At 34.3% G+C, this 16,588-nt stretch overlaps 1 protein-coding gene across 3 annotated transcripts in view; it reads left to right on the top strand.

The window, feature by feature from the left end:
• Positions 1 to 16,588, top strand: part of LOC663761 (neurotrimin) — a 47,575-nt gene that overhangs the window by 11,986 nt on the left and 19,001 nt on the right. The window lies entirely within an intron of this gene.

Below are 16,588 nucleotides of genomic sequence, written 5' to 3'. Positions count from 1 at the left end.
TCAATTTAAATGCAAAGTATGAAACTGAGTTTTTATTCCTGCTTTAATTCCTATATTATATGATACAATGGCACAAAGATTTGCGTAATTTAGTAAAACATTTTAATGCTAAATAATGCAAATTAACGCAAACAAGTTGATGTTCGAGCTTTTCAGAGGCAATTTCACTTGACGAAATTCATTCGAGAAGTTGCGCTAATTCAAATCAGAATACGAAATCGGGGAAAATGTAGCGATCGCGCTGCGACTACGTAAAAATCACTTTATTATAAATCATCGATGTTCGACGAAGTTATCATTTCATCGACATTTTTAAAGTGTTTATATTGTCGAAAGCTAAACTCGGAGATGAGCTCGAGGAGAGGAAGCAAACGATGTGCTTCATTAATAACGGGTTTTGGGAGTTGAACATCGGGAAAGTTTGCAAATTAAAATTGCAAAATCTGTCTTCCAGTGCCAAACAGTTTAACTCGACTATTTTAAAGTGCGATTTATAATTAAGTTTTACAACTTGGTAGGTATATTGCTTTGGAACTTTCCACCATCCTGCGATATTAATTCACCAGCCTCTTCAATCAACTTGTTTACAGAAATCAAAAACATAAGCTGATTCTTATACCTGCCACTCAACATTTTTACGTCCGAAATTTTTACGCTAATTAATTTATATTTCACTGCGAGACTCCAAAAAAATAACGTTTCCATGTCGAGTAAGTACTTAATCCTCTTATCCCTTATTAAAAGTTGTGCTTTTTTTCTCAAACCCTTTCCTTCATACAACTCTTTGTTCCGCCACATCAACAAATTTACCTTGTAAATTATGCTGTTTTAAATTAACAAACCAATCGATCCGTCATTAATTTTTAAAAAGGCACGTCGGCGAACAAGGTTGCAAACCAGAAAACGATTTAATTATTACATAAGTACTCGACAAGCTGATAAGACCACTGACACCCTTCTCACCACACATACGTAAATGTTTAAATTTCGCCAATCCAAATCTCCAAAAAAGAAAAACATTCCCGTCCAAATTTTATAGCATTATTTTCCCAAATTTCTTTCATAAATGGTCGGGCATAAATTTCAAGCGGCAACAGAGACAGTAACGACCAAATAGTGAATAAAATAAATGCACTCCGACAGTGTTTTTCGCTATTACATTTTGAGCACATTTTTCACTAGTGTCAAACTTATGTAAATTCATAAAACAACTTGCTAAGTTCTAGGTGCATCTATTTAGTGATGCAAAATACACCGATATTATCGCCTATTGTCTGTTACATAAGCAAATAAAACTTTCAAGCAACTGCTTTCCTAATTTTCACTTGTGATAAGAACACCCACAATTTACGACCATCACGAATTGTCATATTTTACAACAAAGGACTGGAGGAGGATCTTTAAAGATAGATTAACTGTGTATAAATCCCAAAATAATTGCCGCAATTATTTTGTACAAATGGTTATAATTGAAGCGATAGCCCGAATGTAAGCTATTAAGAAAAAATATCTTGGATTTATGGTAATGATTCGACCTCCAACACTGTTCCAACAGTGAATTGGGCTGATGTCCGTTTCCAGATCTTACACGATCGCGACTTGATTTATTACAGCTATTACTGCATACTTATCTTCTCGTGAATCTTGTCAACACGTAGTATCAGTGGTGAGTTTCGTTTAGCAATTTCAGAGTGGCGTCGTTATGAAAAATTGCTTCGTTCAAGCGAAAAGCAACACAAATGTATTAAGAACCTCTCTTGTATTTTTGCGCTTATTTAAACAAAAGGTGATTTTTAAACTAGCAAATACAATGCATAATATTCAGATAAAAGTTTCAGTATTTTGATTCTGTGGAATACAAAAATGTATTACGGAGTCAAAGCTCCATCAAAACTGCTGATTTTAACCAAAATGGAATCGCTCTAGCGTTTATAACATTAATTGGACAAAACTCTAAAAACAAGTAAATCCCTGTATGCGAAAAAGAAAGTAGATTTTGATTTGGAACGTTTCGTTCAAATCTGTTTTTAATTGGAAAAACTGATATATACTTTTTTGGAACAAAGTACAGTGTTTTGAATGTAATTTAAAAGCCTTGCAAAACGTCAATCTGTGCCAGGTTTTCCATCAGGAACGTCTGCTCTTAGCGCCACTTTGGCGCTCTCGAGGAAACGTGTTGAAATTCCGTGTTAACCGATCACGCCAATAGCAGACACTTCGTGCAGTTTATTAAAAGCAGATGTCTGCAATAAAGTTTTAAAATAAATTCAAAGAAGACACGAACGCGATTTATATTTGGAGTTATTCAAACACTCTCCCCATCGCATGAATACGAAAGCCGCACCTTGCGGTCATCAAATATTGAAATAATTTAATAACAGAACGATTTCACGTTTGAATGGCCTCGGCCTAATGTTTGCAAACGACCGGTGGGAGAGAAACACGTATTAGGTTCCCTCAATAAATTAAGATGAAAATGCAAAGCTATAGATTAACGTCTTTAATTAAAAAATTGCGCTTCGTTCAATGGAGGTCTTATAAATAAAGTAAATTACTTTCTTATTCTTTAATTAAAGCAGTTCTTTTCTTGTGCCGGTATAAGTTTGGGATAAAAGATAACGCTCTTTGGATCGATGGCGAAATCCAGGATTTGCTTTATTATTCGTTTAATTATTAAAGTGTTTGTAATTCCTAATTGATGGTTTTCTAATTAAATAGCAATTTCTACGCCGTACTTTCATCACTGACCGACGCACTACAAACAGCCTTTTGATGTGCACTGAACAAAAGGAAATATTAAATAATTAAATATAAGGTCAACATCAGAATCAGAATTTATCGAAACACATCAAAGTTTTCATCCGTGCACTCGACTAATTAAAATTCAACAAAAAGAAATTTTATTTTTCGTAGCTGCAAAAATGATCAAACCTCGCCCGAATTAATCAAATGAGTGATTCTGATTGACAGCAAACGCTTAAATTAGACGCCGCTGCCCCGATCCTTAATGGCTTATTAAATGAGACGTGCTGGCATCTTATTCACTTTCCAACTTTAATAAATCATCGAGTCTTCACTCCAGTTATTATTTGTTGTTGTCGAAGTGTTTAAACATGCAAATATTTGCAGTATGGGATTCAGTGTTGCTTTGCTAGTTAGTAACTTGTACGCTTTGTTACGACACATAGTCCGGAACTGAAGCGCAGGGTGGTAACTGAAGGCACCTGCATCCTGAACAGACTGTTTAGCTGCGAACATCTATTGATCTTTGTTAATTAATGTTCTGACCAGAGATAAAGTTTCTCGGCGCACTCGAAACAATACGGTTTGACCGGCAAGTGTAACCGAAACCACGATACGATATTATCGAATCAAATGTTTTATTTCCATTAGAGCTTGCGATCGAAATTAATAAAATATTTACGACGCATTGTTGCTCAACGCACAACTCGAGTTTCCGGCGAAATTAGATTGATCAGCCATTACGGAAAGACATATTTACATAAATTTATTTGGGGCACGTTTACAATTTAGATACTGGGTTTACGTCCTCGGGATCATTTGTTTATCCGAAAAAAGAGTTATTATGACGTCTTCTATAAAACGCGTCGTACGAGCGACTACGCGTATATTTTCCCAACTAGTGAACAGTTTTTAAAAAAGTTACTTGAAGACTTCAAAGCTACATGATTAAGTCTCCACAAGGGGTAAACAAGCATTCATAGCAATATTTTGCGTCGTAATTTGTAGTAAAATACTCGTAGTACACGTTTCTATCTCGAAGGAAGACAAAATAATTCTCTTGCATTATTAAAAATGTTATAATTAAAAACGTATCTTTATAAACTGTTGCGAGCTACACAAAGCTGGAATAGCGAAACGTGACAAAAATGTATAATGTTTGTCTCTTTTAAATAAAATGCAAACTTCTGATTGAGTAATTTTATTTCATTTCAGTTTATGTTAATTAAAAATTGTAGTATAACTAATTTTAACGTTTTGCCATAAATAATGCAATCTTAAAACCCACTCAAGCATTTTCATAGCAGTAAATTCCAAATTAGGTTTATTCAGTATTATTTGGTCTCGAATTGGCTGCTTTTATGGTAATACTTTTTATTAGTTGATTTACGATTTAATTTTTGGGAGTAAGTTGCAGTAAACATTAAATTAGTTTTTACAAAAAATGTACTAAACATATAATACTAAAGTATTATTATATCTTAAAATTCAGCGTCTGCTATTACATAATTTATATTTATTTCTGGGTAAGTAATTTTTTCATAATTTTTCTAAAATTTCGTATACAGTGACATTTTTATAACTCTGAACAAAGGCCTAATGTTTAATTCGAAAAAACACATCAACGCATTGATCTAATTTAAGTTGCCAATAATACGCAAAAATGATTATTTGATGTCAAGTTATTGGCATCAATTTTAATATCTCGAAAACTCAAAAAAATATGGAAAAAAATTATTCTTGAAAAATAACCATACACAGTTGAGCAAAAGATGGAACCAAATATTTTGTGCGTAAACTATGTATCTTACAAAAAAATAGTACATTATCAACTACTTTAAAAATGTGACCCTTTGCCAAAAACAAAATTTTTTGAACTTTTAAATGGCACCCTACGACGGCGATTTTTTCATAAGAGATTAAGCTTCAAAAATTACTTCTAATTTAATTATTTTGTTTTTAAATCAATAGTGTTTTTTAAAATAAATTATTAAATTTGTGTTTAGAACTCATTACGACGATTAGCTGAATTTATTTTTGAAAAATTTTAAATACATGATGACGTACTAATTGTTTTAATTCTAAGCTATACAGTTTAGGCACAAAACGCTTGGTTCTATACTTTTGTCTAACGCTGTATATATTTACTATTGTCTTGTTTATATGTTTTTAATTTATTATTTTACTACAATAATTAAAAAATGTAATGGTTAATTTTGTTTATATTATTGTTGATTTGTTGTTATAAATAAATTGCAAATAAAAAAATGTGTAATAAGCGTGCACTAACCAAGGAACAGGTGTAATACAAGTAAAAAACTAAATTGGTGGTAAATTTCGAATTTGCTCTGCTGTTGTTTTGCTGGTTTTCCATTAGCTAAAATTGCGGAATTAAAAGTCTCCTCCACACTGAGAAACCGGACTTGCAGTTTATTATAGTAAACGATGTAGGTAAGCACACAATGCAATCCAGCAGTATATCTCTTCAGTCGTCGATTTACTCTGAAACTCCTTCGATTGAGATACAAATCCATTGCTTCATTGCACATATTTTTGCTGTTATGTGGTCGTTCTCTCGGCTGCGGCCAGGCTCGGGTGTGCCATAAATCCTGTCAATATCGATTTCGCATTTCTGGCTTGCAGGTTAACTTGATGTAATATATTTTCAAAATTGTTTTAACTTGGCCAAGTGTGGTTTGTCGGCTCCCTGGAGTGTCGTGATTTACAAATATCAATGTTCTCGTTATCATATGTCGGACCCGCCTTTTTATAAACCAACGTTGAGTGGCGAGTTGGCAAGAAGAATGGCCGTAAAATTTGCTGAAATTAGTTATGTGCACTTTTGAGATATCAAGTGCAACGAAACAGTCGTAAAGCTTTATAAGTTGAAACATCAAAGCTGGTTAATAAATTAACATGCAGCGGACAAAGGGTTTATGAGTGAATTATGACATTACGACAATGCATGTTGCGACTTTGAAGAAAACAAAATAGAGAACCAAACGACTAAACGTCGAAACGTTGTCATGATTGAAGTCTGTTTAAAGCAGTGTGGTTGGAGGAAATGACGGAATCTACTTGGAAATGTCTCAAACATATTAGAATATCTTTGGTGAATTCCCTACATTGCATTTCCTGAGAACCCATCGTAGGTTGAGCCTTTCAAAGAGCCTCCTACAAAAGGTATAATCAATTTAATTAAACAGAAAGTCTCAAAGCATCGACCAAACATCGATCAAGTGCAGTTGCAAGTGGATTTCGCAGCAAGTCTCTTGATTCAATGCACTTCGGGCTAAAAGCACAGATCACAAATACGCGAGAAGCTCATTTAAATTGCACTACTCACGGTTACAATTAAGGTAGCAGCTGTTGCTCATTTTCGCGGAGTTTTTCTATGCTCGTGAGTGACGCCTGCTTATAAGACGCCGTCGCGGAAAACTCCTCTTTATGACACCTGTTTGCTGTCGGGCGCTTTCTAGTGGACTTTACGACTTTGACAACTTTCGGAACCGATATAAAATTTTATAAGCCAAAGTTAGAGGTACTAATAAAGCGCAAGAAAAACGCGGATGTGTAACCTGACTGATCGAAACGCTAGTCTGATCGAAGTCATATGCCGAAGGAAATAAATTTAACGAACAAACTTTGCTGATCCGTGTGCATAAATTATTGCAAGTCAAGCAAGAAACCCATTTCACTTGCAAATGATTGAGATATTTGCTGCGCGAGCTTGCATTTCAAAAAACTTGCACGATGGATGCTCCCATAAACAATTTTTGACCTGCCCACTGCACATAACGTAGCTAAAGCTTTTCGATGCAAACGCCGCCCACAGCAGCGACACGAATTTACGAATGCATCTTAAGAGAACGTTGAAACTGAATCTCCTCATTTAAAATACCCTCATAAGGAGCCGCAGTATAACATAAAAAAGGCGAAAATAAAAAATAAAATTATCTATAAAAACTTATACACCTTGCAAATAATTTAAAATAAAATTAGATTGATAGTTGAACTTTTTCTTTTATTAAACAATTCAATTTTTTCCTTAAAATTGAGAAACATAGAGGTAAGCTTTACAACTGTCTTTTACTAAATTTAAAAAACTATCTGGATTGACCAGACCCAATTAATTCTATTTGCAAGCGCGTCGATTTGGTGCGATTTGTCTTGCGGATTGGCGCTCTTTCAGGATAAAAGATTGGGAATAGTGAAGTGGAAAGACAGTTTTTCTGGTTTTGTTTTGGTCTTGAGGGATGGTGGGGTGTAAGGTATCTGTTTAAAATCCTCGACGGTGATTGTGGTTTCGGCAGTATGGCTCTCGAGAGGGTCAGTCTAAGGTCCTTGAGCAGTCACGATAGCATGCCGGGGTCCCGCGGGAGTTCCGACGTTAATCCGTCGCTGACCACAGCAAGCTTCTTGAATCACCTATCGCACATAACAATCAGCGACAGGACAATGCTAGGGCCAAGTCTCCATTCTGACAGCAATCGCGTCCGTTTGCATCACAGCCCACCAGGCAGTTAACCCGGATTGTGTCAATTGAGAGAGTCCCGGGAAAACCCAAAGACCTGTCTGTCAATCGTAAACCTTTGTCGAATGGAAGAGATCATTATTCAACTGAGGAAATTGAATATGTTATTATATTAGGCTGTCAGTGAGGGCCATCGTCGAGGATCAATATGTCATTCTCCCGCAACCGGCCTTATAATGAAATCACAATGATGTATTATTTCTTCGAAGAATTGCTCTTTTAAATGACGTCTAACCGCCCCCCTCGATAAATCCGCTTCCATTACCGAACAATACCTACGAGAATGCCCTCGAGAAGATTAATTGGTCAAAAATATATTTTTGTTTTTGCTGAAGTGAAACTCAGAAATGAAGCTTTCTGTTTTTGTTATTCCCGCTTTCTAGAAACAAAAACAACCCCGGGGTGCGATAGCAGATAGTGGCGCTTCTCTAGAGATGTCCAAGCTGTCTCGGAGGGTGGGCGGGATCCAATGACCACAATCGATTACTATATCACCTTTCACCACATACGGTTCCAATTCGTGACCCGACATCACACTCTAAATCATCACCAACAAACCATCCACTCGGGCTTTACTCCGCAATTGCACGCAAAAATAAATTAATGCTCTTTATAGATCCTCGCAAAACGAATCGAGACATTTATTGTTTCACCCAATAAACAAAAGGCACACCCAAAAAACGCATATTTACATTCCTGAAACTGTCAAATGTTAAGCGATATATGCGAATAGCTTAAATTTTGAAGTTAAAAAAGTCTTTCATGCCGTTATTGGAAACCTGTTTCAGAGTCGCCTGTCCACGTCCGAAACTTTCTCTCCTATTACTCGCCTATCGGGGTGAAAAAATGTTATCGGAAAAACTTGTTCGAGCTTCAAAAGTAAAATTTCCTTTTGAAACACGAGCCATAATAAGGCTCTGGTTCCCACTATTTTTATTATATAGTCTCGCTTCGTGAAGTTGCTCTCCCACTGGACCAATTTCGGTAAAAGTTCGTTACCAAATTCATCTATAAGATCGGTAAATTTAACCACGTTTTCGAGAGAAGCCCGTTTTAGTGCGTGAACTTGTTACTTGAGTTCCGACATTTTCATGTATTATATCATCAACGTCCAGCTCTTCATTACGGTTAGGCGTGGATCATGTTGAGACATCTCGCATACAATTATAAACAGTTAGTTTAAGTTTAGTGGCGAGGACGTGGCTAAAAGTTCCACAACAAACACCACTTTCCGGGTTTCGATGGAATATTAATAACGCAATAAGTCAACAACTACCCTACATAAATCCTCAACCAAACCGCATTTTTTGCAGACATAAATTATCGACTTCGATATGATCGAAACTGACGTTATTTTTTCACAATTTCAAAATAGAAACGCTTTTATGATTGAAATTTGTTTAAATCGATTTTAGAGCGGTAGCGGAAGGTAATGTGCCTGAGTGTCGGGCATGTTTTCAAAGGAGCGTTATGTAAGTCGATGGTATGTTTGAGCTGCTTTCAGCATTATTTCCAATATAGAACGACCATTAGCATTCGGTCTAATGATAAGTTACTGCAGTCAAGCCAATGTTTACAGAGATTCCTGCTATATCAGGGGTGAGTCCCTCGTAATGGCTTTGAGGAACAGGAGGTTCTTTTATAGCCACAAAATTAGCAGTAATTATGCCGAAATCAACATAATAAGTTGCACAGTCAATACGTGATGGCAGTTACATCGGTCGTAAATTAATATGTATCTGGTGTGATTTTTTATTCATCGCCCGAGCCTAGTCTGTCATGTTTGCATACAACATGACGCATATAATGCTGTAACTGACATCTCACCGCAGATCGTATCCTCCGAGCGATCCATCAAATCCCCTTGTCATGTAGCCAACCGGCAATCATTGATATCAAATTCCTCCCCTGTGACACGCAATGTATTATTTCCGCAACATCCCCAACACATTTCATAGTCGGACCCTTAACGAATACGTTCGAAATCAATTGTCGTGTGCGCGTTATTTTCGTGCTATTAAATCTGGGGCTGCACAGCTTTATTTCTGTTCGGAACGCGATAAGGATGGCAAAAGGCCAGATTTGCATAATAACCTCCTTAAGCTCTGGCTCTTGTGGGAACTACTGCGGGACTTGAACCAATTTAAAGAAAATAAATTATTTTCGCCTGTCTCGACCAGGATTTTTAAGCAGACACAACAGGTGAAATAATTAAAAGAAAACACCAAAAAACGCACGACAAAAGATTGCTTAGTAGATTCTATCTGATTACCATCCTTGTGAGAAATTGTTTCAGGAAAACAGCTGTGCCTAACTATGATAGGTCTAATTATAAGCTGAGATATACACACCTGCAAGAGCGTTAATTATAAGTTTTACAAAAGGACAAATCTTCAAGCAATAATTTAATATGGAACGGAGCATCGTGTGTCTAATTAAAAACAAGACGAAAAACGAAATAATGATAACTTAAAACTTCCAATTAAATTGGGCAAAACAAAATGACTGACTAATTGAACACCCGTATGGGAAAACATGAAAAATGCGTGGCAGTTTTGAATGTATTATGACCCTTTTTTAACGATGGCCTGTTGGGGAGACAAGGTTAACACCGAAATGAATACAAATGCTGACCCATTTTACACAACCTTAATAAATACAAACACCTAACTTCCCACTAAAATCTATCAGTCTAGATCAATGGCTAACAATAGAAACAAAGTTCAAGTTTTAACTAGTTTCCACCCTAAATAATTAATATGTTCGGGATCTGCTTTATAGAGTTCCAAATTGAACAATCGTCCTCGTCAGCAAAACCAACAATTAATTCAGCGTGAGATAAGTCAGCATTACATCAACGATCCAAGAAAAGTTCATTTTATTAGTATCTGTGATGAAGAGCCATAAACCGCGTTCAAGAATCTGTTTTATTACCGAGGGAGAGCTAAAGCAAATCAAAATTAATTAAACTCGATTAAACCACACTCACTCCCAATCATAGTTACAAATCAAGCAGGTGCGTAACTTGCACATAGTTTTATTTAATTAACAACACGCTTTGAACGCAATGTTAAATGGCTTTCGGAAGCTCTCTGACTACCGCATTATTATGCTCTCTAATTAAAAATTATGCAATGTTTTTAAACAAATCCTAATTAGCAATTGTACAGCGTCATCGTCACTAAATTTGTTTTGTCGATAATGCTCGTTACGATAAAAACATTATAAAACTTTTCGAGAAAATACGGCTCAATTGTTATGGACAAATAATGGCGTAGCACCCAGAGGGATTAAATGCTTCAAACGCTGCAATGAGTCGAAAACTCATTTCGTTTATTTTTATTTCCACTTTACAACATTTTACTTCTTAAACTTTAAATTTAATGCGTTGCCTATTTTACCCAAACATTTTTAAAATATAAAAGTTTTAAAATAGCTCCTCTGAACACACTTAAGCTTGCACCAAACAAAATAAAGTGAATAAAATCATATAATTTTAATGGAATCAGTAATTATTTCCTAAAAGTGTCACTGTCCGAGTATCAAACAATTCACAAATACAGATACTGGTATTTACAAGCTGGTATTTCAATTTAAACCGATTTTAAGCCGTAATTATTAAATTACTATAAATTAAATTTATCAAATTTATCACGATCAAACGATTATAGCTCCCAAAATCGCAACTATCAATTAGTGTCAATTTTATCCCGGCGCCTCCACCAAAATCCGAAACGTAATTGACATTTATTTTGATTATCGAACTAGCAATTTGGAAGTAAAATTTTAATGGCATAGTCAAACAAATCGTAGAAATAAAAATATTAGTTACTAAGTACCCTACTTTTTATTAACAGATTCTTTAATAAGTAGTCTATGTTATAAAAAATATCTTCTCACAAAAAGCTCTCACAATTAATTAATTTTTTACTACATTTTTTTATAAAATAATACGCAGTGTCACTAGACTAAATAAAATGGTTAATGTTAAAAAAGATAATTCACATTTTAATAATAATAATTAATGCCGATGAATCTTTTTTTATACAACTCGGCTTTTATTTTTTACGCTAAGCTTATTTAGTGCCTATTAGTGCCTGCCTCTCTTAATAAACACTAAATTCTGCCTTCAAACAAAAGTGCATTAAAATCCATAAAAAAACTAAATTTATAATAAAACTGGAACACGCAAACATAACCGTAATTTAAATAAATGTGGCCACAGATGTGAGCTGTAACCAACTGTTTCATTAAAATTTTGACCTAGGGAACAGGTTTTGGCAAAGTAATACTAGTAATGCTAGCACACGTTCTTTATTGACAATGTTAGGGCAGTGACTATTATTAACACTAAAGAATATAAAAATTTAATGAAAATTATAAAAAGCTAGGTGGGGAAGATTTCTTTCAACATCATGAGACTACGCGTTACAATACTATACATACTAATTAAGTTTAAAGTATGTTTTTCAGAAAACAAATGTAGAATTTAATTCTGGATTAAAATAACTCGTCATTAAAGCCCGTTATTGCAAAATGCTAAGTTAACTTTGATTCATCTTAATCGCTTCTGTTTTTTTTACTTTAAGCTGAAGGTTAAATTTAACTCTACTTCGAAATAACGGGTCTAAGTTGCAATTCAAATCATGCTGACAAATGTCTAGCTAATCTCGAATTAAAATTTGATTGCAATTAAAATGTTCTATAAACCGGCCCTAAATTGGTTAAATTTATAGTCTGAATTTAAAAATAAAATGAAATAATATGAAATTTATTTTTAGAATGGTTTCTGTTTTTAAATACTTTTAAAATGCAAAAATAACAAGGATTACTAATTTGTGAATAAAATAAATGTAAAATTTTTGTGATGTTAAATAAAAAATAAAATGTGGAAATTGTGTGTTTTGCATGTATACGTATTTGCATGCGGCCGAAATTAATTGCACCATGGCTGAACAATTCTGGAAAATTAACTCGAACTATGTGGTTAACGGATATAATGTTAACCGGCATTGAGTATGCCGCTATGATTAGCTCCAGGACTTGAATCTTTGAATGCATTTGCACATCAAACATCCAATTAACATCCGATATGGGGATTTTAATCGAAACCGTTAGCCAATAACTCCATTTGCATTCTTCGAATCGAGCAAAAGCCCGATTTGGTGATGCGCCCGCAGCCCGGTTTAAATAATAAATATGGTCAGTAAATAGTCGCTAATTAAACAACAAGGCAAATATTTGACAACCACTGGTCGGTTAATTGCAGCGTCGGTGCAAATGCAATTAGGTTGAAAATTCGAGGATGAAATCGGCCATGAATGGCCGGCTTCGTGGACTGTCACCTCGTGGCTTGCACGAACGCGTCCGGTCGGTTCGTGGCCCGGAAACAATACGCAAATTGATCCCATTCCGCCCATTACACTTACACAAAAAATATTTTAATTAAATCCAACAAGCGTGAAAAAATTGTTAGGTAATTACGGAAGGATCAGGATTTTAATGCAACGTGACGTTGATGAATCGGCCATCACAACAGATGAAAAGAATTGTTTATTTGTGATGAGTCTGAAGGAAAAAACGTCTTGGAAGACGTCGGATATTGTTTAAATCAGCGTAAGTGATAGATCGCACGATCTGTCTCTCGGAATTATCCTTGAACTTGGCACAGGACGATGAATCATGGGCCGGACAGTTTAACAAGATTATGCTTCTTATTTTAGCCAAATTAACTTACCGCTAACTGATCTTTGACCCGGCACCCAATTACATAAACTTTCGGTTAAAGTACTTGCGACAGAAATCACGATCAGATTCGCATCAGTAAACTTGCGTCAAAGCAGAATTAACCGTTTCAGTTAAACAAATTTGAATTACTCACGCAGATTACTCACATACAAAAGACAGCAGAAATGTCATAACTCATTTCGAAATTGTTATCATGAATGCGGAAAATGGATTTCAAATGATTTATTGTCTATTAAAAATGCAAAAATTCTGTGTCTTAAAAGGCAGAAACGGAAAAGATAAGAATAAAACATGAAAACACTTTTTCTAAATCCTTCCCTTGTTAAGCTGAATTCAATTTAAATATTGTTTAACTAGTCGGAATTTTGCTCAAATTTTAAGCAGTTTTGCCTTTTCCCTTATTTTATTAAATTTGCATTTTATTTGCATTTGTTGTGTGCATCACAGAATGCATGGCTTGTCTAAAGGGAAATAATTAATTTAAGTGTGAAAACTCCGCAAGAATGCTGATAAGTCAGCAAAAGTTTCTTTATTTTTAAACACGTACTTGATAAAAAATAAAAAGTTTTGTGGGCAAGCTTACCACGTATGGAAGACATGAGTTTCCATTAAACCGAATGTAGTATTGAATAAATAAACACAAAGAGATAAGTGTTCCATGAAACGTCGGTTGAAAGAACAATTTTCAAACGAACGGCCGGAAAAATTCACTTTGTGTATTAGCAGATCTTTTTGTTTTCAATTAGGTCGGATAAGTGAATTTTGTAATCACAGTTAGGTACTCGCCATTACCCAATTGAGTTACTCTCTCTTACATAGATTGCACATGCCGGACTCGACCGGGCTAATACTATTAAACATATTTTAAAAATTTGCTCTCTCAAAACTCGATTAAATAATATTTAAATTTTTGCTACTCCCAATGTAGGTAAAAGTTCTTTCAGTATTCTAATCCACGCTGGATTCCATTAGCTGACTCGCATTGCTAATGAACCACTTAAAGATAGAGAATTGGTGGAATAGACTAAGAGGTTTTTATATGCTTGGATTATACCTCAATTAAAACTTCAATGAAAACTCGGTATATTCTAAATAAAAGTGACTTCGCTTAAGTGAGCAACTTGGAAATCAAATTCGGCCATTTCAATTATTTATTAACCTCATTTTGTGCAAACTTTTCCTGACATTACCAACATCGACCATTCAACAACAAAGCAACTGCATATTCAGCAACTCTGTAATCCATTTCCTAAAATTCAAACTGCGAGTGTATAATAAAAATTCTATTACTCGTACGCAAAAGTGCATGATTGTGCCATAATTATCGAATCATGCCTTGGTTGAAATTCAAATATCTGGCAATAAAATTAAATTTTTCATGCTTGAATAGTGTGCACGCACAGCACCCATTACGTAAGTATTGCATGCACCAGTTTATTCAAACACGGAATTATTATTTTATACTTTGTTTAAATTGTTGTCTAATTTACAATCACAAAATATGCAAAGCCACAAAAGTTAAATCCCGTTTTTTAGATTTGCGCCATTTTAATTGGATAAATATACATAACTGCCAACAGAGGTATTCTACAAATCCATGAATTTTAAATCAAAAGCTTCTAACATTGCGTCATAAACTCCCATTAAACTTACTCTAAAATTATCCACTCTGCTGCCCCACGTAAAGCTGATTATGTAAATTTATTACTTTTCTTTTTTTCTTCAATGAAAACCACCCGCGTGTATAAAGCATTAATGGTGCAAATTTGTTTTGAATCAAATTGACCCAAGTTTCGTAAAAAGCTCGCTTTCTGGATCAATAACACAAACACCGGATTCGATTGGATGGACACAGCTAGAATTATTGTCCGTATTAGTTTAATTCAGAAATGTACTCGTACTCCGACCAAATCAAATGTTATTCATATTTACACGAAATCGATTAACCCAAAGCCATGGAAATTAATATTTGAACGAGACGTTTACACAAAACAGTTTTTCAAATCGAAACATCTCAAGCATGAACCTGTGTGTTGGGGTATTGTTTATTGAGGAAAATTGAGATGCATGAATAAAACTGTACAACGACAAAAATAATTTCTTGTGATACTGGAAACTGTAGTTTAATTTCCAACGAGCAAACATGTTGAAATAAGTTTGAATAATGGTGTCTTGGTATAATTAGTAAATAACGCTGTGCTAGTTAACAGAAAGTGAAGTTTGTAATTGCCCCAATGATTATCATCTGGGCAAATTACTATTGACTATAAATTTACTTTGATGGAGTCTTATCCCATTCAGACTCCTTATTAATTAAGTCTGCCGGTTCGTAACTTTCTGGAAAGCACAAAGAGTCGTGATTGCGATTATGATATACGAGACTGGCATCGCAATTTAACTATTCAACTGCTAGATTAAAAATTAAAATTTCCGACAAGCATATTGACGCAACAACACAATAATTAAGTGAGCCAGTCGGATTTTATTTAAGTACTCTGTCAGGTTGAAGAACTGAGTGGTTTCCTTCTTCATTTACCGAGTTAGAAACGAGTAAAAGCGTTTAGCGTTGAAACTTTAATGAGGATAAAACACTCACTAAGAAAATGCTGTCACTGCGTCAATGGTTTGATGCAATTTCACACTCCAAGTTATTACTTTCATAGACTATTATTTGTAATAGAAAACAGTAATTTCATTAGGAAACCCCAGCTCTATTTATCTTAAGTTTCTCCCCTAAGCTTGCGTGAGAAGTTAATAATGTTGCAATACAGGGTGATACAAGAAATATCTATTAGAAAATCCCATTTTCATTATTAATTAATTTTAGTATATGTACCGCCGAAGCGAGTACAAATTATGTAGGAAGTAAGGTCTAAAATTTACATTAGAAGTATTGAGCTTTAAATGATAATAATATATTAATAGCTGAACTTATGTATAAAAAAGCTCTTAAAATTTACTTTAAAATAACTCAAATAATGTAAAAATACAATAAAAATGACTAACTATTGCTATGACCAAAAATGCAGCTTTTAATTTAAATAGTATATGAAAAAAGGAGTTTTACTTGAAGCACGAATTCAAGCTTAAAAACGAGTAGCTTGCTTTGAGCTATTTTAAAGAATTAGTATTTCAAGTCTTATGAAGAGTTTTTAATACAATTTTTTGTAACTGCCTTTATTATGCCGTTTTTAAACACAATGTTTCACTTTCATCGAATTAGGTATTTTTGTGACGATGTCTTAATTTTAAAAATACAAAATTAATCTAAAATGTAATTGATGATAATTGATAATTAAAGTAATTTTGCTCGAACGCCACCTCATTGTGTGAAACAGCCAAATATACGCCAAATAATGACTATATTAAATCATCGCATATGATGACGTTGGTTTTGTTAATATGTCTATTAACGCAACAAAATGAAGTCAAATTACAGAAATATTTTATTGATCTTATTGTAGTTGTGTACAAATTTTCAAATAAAATGTCAATATTACAACTCACAATACTTCTTATGTGAAACTTAGATAGAACCACCTGTAAATGTATTTCTCAACAAAA

This window comes from Tribolium castaneum, chromosome 4 (assembly GCF_031307605.1).
Source record: "Tribolium castaneum strain GA2 chromosome 4, icTriCast1.1, whole genome shotgun sequence".
In the NCBI taxonomy this organism is placed as follows: Eukaryota; Metazoa; Arthropoda; class Insecta; order Coleoptera; family Tenebrionidae; genus Tribolium; species Tribolium castaneum.
The sequence above is the reverse complement of the archived record's forward strand: the minus strand, read 5'-3'. Positions and strand labels throughout refer to the sequence as shown.